An 8,464-nucleotide genomic window follows, 5' to 3' on the forward strand; every position below is an offset into this window, starting at 1 on the left:
TTTTTTCCTTTAATCTGTGGGTATTACAGATAGTGTCTTAGTGCACTACTGGAAATCACTCCCTTTCAGTTATGGATATGGCAGTGAATTTATGCAGAAGAGGAGGAAGCTGAGGACAGAAGAGACACTGAAGAAACTGGAGCAGGAACAGCAGGAGCAGCTTGGCAAAGGTACAGAGATGGGATGTAGTGACATACAAAAATATGTTAGCCTGGAAGCTGACTGATGGCTGTTTGGATGGTGATACCACTAGAAGATGAGAGAAGGAGATGGGAACAGAAGAAGCAGCCCAACAGGGTTCCCAGTAGGATAAAATGGGGAGCTAGAGAGGGACAAGCTGGAAGAGAGGGAGGAAACCCTGAGTCCCAGGCAGCAGGGCTAAGAGGATGGGCAGTGCCTGAAACAAGAACAGGGCATCAGTGCCAGGAAGATGCCTGACAGGACAGTTTTGGAGGCTGGCAATACACTGTGAGACCCTTCCCAAGGGTTAATGGTGTATCTTTTTGGAGCAGAACCTGATTTTTTTTTTTTTTTCTTATGACACCTCTGAAAACTACAGACTCCATAATGTACTCTACATTGACAACACTGAAGTTGAGACTGTCAGATGAAATCTAATACACTTTATATAATGTATACACATCGCTATTAATCTGTTGAAAGATTGGGAGTTATGGCATTCATGTGCAGAGATAATAGGTAATGCTGAGATACCTGATGCTCAAAATATTTTCATAAAATCCAATCTGAAAATCACATATACTGGTTAAATTTAAAGACTATGGGTTTCTGTTCTTCAGAAAGTATTCACATCCCTACCTATAATGAATATAGATTCTCATCATTTTGAAGGACTAAAGGAAGAGGAAGAATAGTCTGTTATTAAATTTTTTATGGTACTGTAAGTTGATTAGCTGGGAGTTAGGAAAGGTCTAGAAGTAGCAAAGAGATGGTTCTTTGTTCTATTCAAGGGATAAGAGTTTTAGCCACATAAACAAGCAATTTATTTGAAACTCCTTTTTGTTAATAGATATTAATTTGAGGATTTTTGCAGTTTCTCTTTTCCCATGGTGTTAAATGGTTCTTTTCAGAGCAACAGCTGCAGTAAACCTAGTTAAAATAAAAAGCAGGCAGTACACAAATCCATACATACGCTTTGCGAGAAACAGGCAGCACACCCAGATTTATGTGTATGCCAGTCCCCTAGGATGTCATAATTGTGTTTGTTCTTTTAATAACTTTAGGCTCCAGTGATCAGAATAAAAATTCTATGCTGAAGCTAATGCTTCATCCCTAGTTCACCTCACTACCCTAAATTATATAGCAAGCAGACTTAAACAAATGCAGGAGTCTGGCTCCCTCCTTACACCAGACTCCAGCCACGCACATAATGGGTTGCCTGATTTAATTCAGGGTCTCTCTTTTCAAATCTTACTTTGTTTTTACAAAATATTTGGCTCAGCCATTTCTTTTTATAACTGCACAGATTTGCAAGCCTGCCTTCCAGTGTTCAGTGTATTGCGGTCTCCACTGATACAAGCAACACATCAAGCTTCCTGACTTGCAAGAACAGTTGGGTTATTTTGACAATTATGTTCTTCCTAATTATTATATCTCCACTTTACATCTACAGCCTCTTTCTATAAATGTAGCCCAAAATACTTAGTTAGTTAAGCAGCTTATTAAGTAGGCATGGCCTTCCAGTAGCTATTGTGACTACAGCATGCCAGTACTAATCTTATAGTTATAAATGATTTTTTTACTCCTATAACCAGACTCCAGAGCCCTCTATAATGAAGACAGGCATAGGTATATTACCAATTTACACAAGGGGCACTGAGACAAACAGAAGTAGGTCATAAACAGCACAGGTTAATGGCACAGTGCTGAGTAGAAAGTCAAACTCCAGTCAGTCAGCACCTTGTCCAATATGCCTTACTAGATTAAGGTTAAAAGTGAGCTGAACGTGCCTAAATATACTGCCATTTTAAGTTTCTGACCACCACAGATTTTTTTTGGTAAACAGACATGATCTTGAGCCTTATTTGAGACTGGAGGTGAACTGCCTTAGGAAGTTCAGACAATTCTTGCAGGTTTTGCTGGATTAGGCAAGACTAATAGCTTTGTTTTGTTATTCATGGCTTTCATGGGTATTTTTTGCCTCCATTAACTCAAAAACAGTTTCACAGCAAAACTCTGAACTTGGCTGTTGATAATGTTGGTTGAAGAAGAATGCTGCACCCTGCACCAGTTTCCTGACCATTACACTATTTTTCCCCTTTGCTATTCCTCTCTTCTCTTCATCATCACCAGTTTTACAGTCCTCCTGAGAACAATAATGACCCTTTCTTTCCATATCTCCTGTCCTCATCCAGCTTTCTTTTGTGGCTCTGTTGGTGCCACAGATTTTCAAAAAAATCTCACTTAAAATCTTCTCATTTCTTCCCATTCTACCTGGTGGGAGTCATCCACCATGACATGGCATCTAGTGTTTGGTGCCAAAGCTGCCTTTCTAGAGCTGCCTCAAAGCCCAGATCTCCTCACTGTTCCTACTAACATTTCTGCTCTGGTGTCAATCCCTGTCAGAACCCCTGAGGGCACTGATAGGCCTTAAAGGCTCTGACTGGTCTCACCTGGGACCTCCTCACACCCTCTGCCCATGGCTGAGAGGCTCCATCTACCTTGCTGGAGCTATGCTGTCGGTGTGCCTGTCTCCAGCCCCATCTTCTGGGTGGACCTTGGACCCATGTTGTAGACCCATCTCCTGCCTTTCTGTCTGGGTGGCTCCTGGACCTGGTTCATCCTCTGGCTGTGTCTGAGGCTGTCGATGGGCCCCACTGCCAGCGCCCAGCTCTACTGAGACCCTGTCAGACTGTGCCCTGGTCAGTGATGGCACAGCCATGCTGGGGTCACCCTTGGCTCCCGGCTTGTCCCCCTCTGTGGAGCAGTGCTGCTGCCCCAGCTCCCTGATGCTTCAGCCAGGCCACACATGCCCCCAGCTCCCCTCACCACTTTTCTTTCCTCTCTTTGTGAAGTTCAAGCCCCTCATCCTGTTCTTCCTCACTGTATGTCCCTATTCTTGGTTCTTTCTGTGCCCTACCTTCCTTCTACATTCTCCCTGCGATATACTTTTAGCTGCTTTGTTTTTTCTCAGGCTTGACTTTATCTTTTTATGACACCTCACCATGCCCCTATTTTTCTCCATTCACATCCTATTGTCTTTTAAATTCCTTCTCAAAACCCCGCTTATTTCATTTATCCTCTGCCAGGCCCAGCTGCTTTCCACTTTGAGAGCTGTTCTCTATGAGGGCTTTGAGTTTAGGCTATAAAATCCAAAGACAAAAAAGCATCTTTCCACACTTGGTGGTCTCTTACATAGTCTGCCCTAACTGTGGCCTGAAAATTTTCATCTTTTAATTAGTTTTTTGCGTTCCTGAAAAAAAAACCCACAGGCACCTTCTCCACTTGCCATTAATTTTGTGTGAATACAGTGCTGTGCCTAAAACCAGAGAGACTGCCATTGATCTGATCTGCCTTATTGTTAAGCAATACTTGTTCCCAGTATGAAAAGAAGTATCTCTGCTCCTGATTTCTGACTCAAGCCATTTTGTAGCCCACATGCTGCTCAGCAAAGACACATCAATCATCACACATCAGGCAGGACTGACCTACACAGGTAGTTATGAGTTCCCACACCGAGACGTTGCTATGTGGTGTGAAACACATGGCTTGACCTAAAGATCTTTCCCACTCACAAAGCATGCCTGTCCTCCAGGCGTTTAGACCTACTGCCCTCACAAAAAGTGGTGTCTTGTGCCTTATCAGCATCATGTTGAAACTAGGCATGGTTATAGGAATGATAACCTTATATCGTTTTGTTAAAGTTAAGATTAAATGAAAGGCATACATACAATAATGTAAAGGGATGAATGCCAACCTCATGTTTAGTAGCGGTCTTAACATAGGACAGGCAACTTCCCCCTTAGCCCAGATAATACTCAGCCATTAAGAGAAGGATCAATGTCACTTATCACCCTTTGTCAAAGCAGTCTCTCGGAGGAACAACCTGAATGTTTTGCTATATTAGAATTAGGCTTGACTGAGTAAGCACAACTCTGCATACCCCGGATGCCACTCAGAAAGGAGCCGTGATGAAGGACAGAGCCTACACACCACATGCTCATGTACACATTCCCACACATAAACTTACCCTAGGCTTTAGCTTCAATCGAAACAGAGGGTTGAAGGACTCTTCTAGGGACTTCACCCTTCTTCCTGCTTAGCTAATTCATTTGTATTGCAACTTTAAAATTAACTTCTTAAACCCAGTTGAAAAGGAACTTTCTGAGAAAAAAAATCTAGGCAATTTTATCAATTGCACCTGATTCTCTGAGGGAAATACAAAAGCTAAGTTCCTCTCACACACCTAGCACTTCATAAACCAATCCACTCTGTAGCTTACTTGCTGCCTTACTGGACATAACGCCCTAAAACTCTGCTATCTTAATGAAAATATCTATATATACACAAGTATATCTTAAAACTCAGTATGTTTCCTATGTCATAGATACAATTATGCGTACAATATACCACATATATAAGCCTAATTCAAAATGGAGTTAAGATTGAGGTACAACCATTGTATCTCATGTTAAAATTGAGGAAACTGCTACTCCTCAAAGCCTCTGTACACATTCCTGGCTTGAAACACCTCAGCTTTCTCTTAGATGGCAAGGGATGCTGTCACAACTTTATCAGCTGTTCTACAACGTATGGAGAAAATACAAGAACTGATAATCCAGACTGGGATGAGTTCAGCAGTTTTAAAAGATTAATTTAATCAGTAATCACGTAAACTTAATCTGATGTCAAAAAACACATCTTGTTACACTTACTTTTGAAATACAGTATACCCAAACTGGGAGGAAACTGTTTTAGTGTGCTTTATAACAGTAAGGAAGAGTTACATTATTTTTGATAATGACATTGTGTGATACATTTTCTCTTTTGGGAGTGAGCTTCTGAAGTATTTTATCTGTCTCATCTACCGTTACAGACTTCAGTGAAAATGTGAAATCCTCATGAGAATCAGGCCTGTATATAAATCCGGTAATAACACATGATCATCTCTCCATTTTGGTTTTGCCTACGTTGTAGATACTAGGCTTTTTCAAACTTCCACCAACCAGTGGAAATTTGCCAAATATATAACCCAGTGGGCCATTTAAAGAGATTTCGCTGCAAATCATGACTACTGTGTTTGCAGGCAGCTTTCAGTACCAGAGAGTGGAAAGGGAGAGGCAGAACGTGAAGACTGGGGAGCGCAGCTTTCAACCTGAAACCTTCCGAGTATTTGTTCATGAGCTACAGAAAATGGATGAACTGGACAGCATAAGTAGTGTAAAAATGGGAAAGGCACTACTCACAAAAAGTCCTTCCTTTGGCAACTGGGTGGGGAGATGTCAGTCCTGTCTCTTAGGCTGGCAGAGACTGCCTGGAGCCTCGTTGAAGCTGGTGTCTGTACAATCAAGCTATTGTGGCTCACCAAGGCAGTCTGTGGCAGCTGAGCTGTGGCAACAGACTGTGCACGCTCTTCACCCATGAGATGAAATGCATTAGCTTTAACTTCTTGCATCCAGACTATTTGCCAGATGGATTCCTAACAAACAACAGAACCAAACTGCTGAATTATTTTACATATGCTCTGAAAGCCTGGGAAAAAATAAACACAAAAGAAGTAACTAATGGGAACTGAGTGATGTGTTTTTGAACACAACAGGCTCCAGCATTATTTCAAAAATCCTCTGTACATTACAATTCAATTTTTTAAAAAAGTAAAAAGACAAAGTAGTTTCCCATGCTAAGCGAGCTACCAGGTCTAATTTTTCAGATAATCAAAAAGAGAGGTTTTGTTTTTACTCAGTAGATCTCATCTCCTGTTCCTATCTGAGCTTACTGCTCAGTAGCAATGGTGTTATATTAATGTGTTCAATTAAACGTGTTAAATTAAAGCTCATATTGTGCTGCAAATCCTCCAGCTACCCCTGCTAGAAATTACCTTTTCACTCTTCAGTACGAATCTACATTGCTGCTCCTGTACAACAGATGTGTTGTTGTTATTATTATTATTATTATTATTATTATTATTGTTTCTTTTGGCTTTGGCTTCCAGTCTTATGGGGTACTCTGCTTTTTTCATCCTTCTTTTTCAAAAAAACAAAGCCAAATTAAGTTAACGTAGCCACCAGAGGGAGTCTGTGACATCTTTCTAGAGAAGAAAAAAATATTGAAAGTGACAGAGAAATAAATGAAAATAATTATAGGTAAGAAATTGAGTTCCAAGAAGTAGCAGCTTTGCCTTAAGACCAAATTCTATTTCAGTGTAAGGTTTTGTAAAAAAGATGTAATTTATGACATAACTGGCTCCTTCCAATATGGAAAGCATGCAGAAGAAGGACAAGAATCAGACTGGGATAAGAAAAACTTTGATTAACAGTTGCCTCATCTGAAAATGCAGCAACTCTTCAGTCTTGGTGAGTAGCTAGAAGCAATTCAGATTACTCAAGACAGCTAGCCTTTTGCAGCTAGATATTAATATGTAAATACACTAAGGTAGTAGAATAGTATCAAATTTTCACTATCTAGACATAAACTTTTTAACAGATTTTGCAAAAGAAAACATATAGCTTGTTTCCTATGTATGAAGCCTGTGAGTGGGCTTGCCAAGTGGATGGATGAAAGCAGAGTGCTTCAGAAAAGACAGCAGAGCTTTCTCAGACCTCTGAACATCTTGCACAATCCCCCTCATGTTCCCTAGACAGCTGACCTTCAAAATGTCATTAAAAATATAAAATATTAAAAATATACTACTACAGAGTAGTATCTGTGTTTTATATCCTATTCCTTCTCTGGCTCTTCAGAAGAAATATGCCTTAAAGCATATATTGCTTAGAGGATGAAAAAGGATATAGTTATGTTTGTATCTGGTATCTTCAACAGTACATTTATTAAAATATTCATCACTTGTTCTAGTCCCTGAACTACTTCTGAATTGCTTATGCCATTTTTGAGAAGATGCTCACCATATAAAGACTTGTATGTTGTTATTCTTAACTATCATACTTCCAACCAAGAAATGTTGCTAGAGGGGCTTTACGTCACAATGACAAGAACTTATGTTTTAGTTTACTTAGGCTGGAACTGGGATGTTTCCCTTTCTCTTCCTACTAATGGACGAAAATGTTGCCAAGCAAATACCAGACCGATCACTAGAAAATGCACGGTACTTAACATACTCTCTCGAGATTCTTCTCTCGCATGCTAGAGGACTTCAGTTCTGGATTTCTTTTTTCCATAACTGAAGTAAATATCCTACTGGAACCCATACTGGTAACACTGATCATTTGAAACTATCTTACTTTCACATATCTGAAATAACTCTATACAGGTAACCTGGGTAACTTAAAACAAGTAATAGTCTTGAGAAAGATCACAAATGTCTATAATGGGCTCAGATATAAAAAACCGGAAGAATAGCCATATGAGCAAGCCTAACTTCAGCATTTTGTTATCTGAGGGTTATTGCAGTCCAATGTCTTTTCAGCCTCTTATAGTATGTCTTTAACTGAGTATGACTTTAAGAAGGCAAATTGATGCTTTCCTTCATGTGGTTCAGTTCTGACTAATACTCTTCTGGGCAAAAGGGTAGCTCCTGCCGCAGACTCAAGCCCAGTTACTCCTTCCCTTAGGTTACAAAGGGGAGGCTACTCCTCTCTCCTGCAACCTGAAGCTCCAAATGCCCAGGGCAGGATAACATGCAGCACAGGAATATTGAGATACTTCCACAAGAACCTAAATCTCTTTTGAGTATTAGCGAATACTGATAATTAATTAATGCAAAAAAGTAACACATCGGGCACAATTAGGTATTGTTACAATCTTGTTCTAACATTTCCTGAAATCCAAAGCTAGTCCGAGACAAAAGTACTATTGAAAATTTCAGCTCAACAGTTATACAGTTACAGGGCATTGAAAACAAGGATTCCTACTGAAGCAGCTTTAGCTACAGGCATCACTACCCACTCCACCTTCCGCAACACAACACAGCAGAGCCCCTCTCAGCTACACAGCTGCTCATCACACCTAATATAATCACGGTTATATAACCAGCCCCAGCACACGGCACTTGATATAAATGTTGATGTCATGGTGATTTTGAAAAACAACATTTCTATTAACATTCTGTCTCCAGCTTTCCCAGCTGGCTGACTGCAGCCCATTTCCCGAGATGTTCCAGTTCCTCCCTGCAGAGCTCTCTCGTGTATCTTAATAATAATTCATAACATTTCTATTGCTCCTTTTACTTTGACTCTCACTGACATATTCAGCTGTGACTTTCAGAGCAGCACTAATACTGTTGTAGCTGTGATTGCCTTCATGATCCACTATGGCAACATTTGTAGGG

The sequence above is a fragment of the Antrostomus carolinensis genome, unplaced genomic scaffold, assembly GCF_000700745.2.
Source record: "Antrostomus carolinensis isolate BGI_N321 unplaced genomic scaffold, ASM70074v2 scaffold3670, whole genome shotgun sequence".
NCBI classification, from domain to species: Eukaryota; Metazoa; Chordata; class Aves; order Caprimulgiformes; family Caprimulgidae; genus Antrostomus; species Antrostomus carolinensis.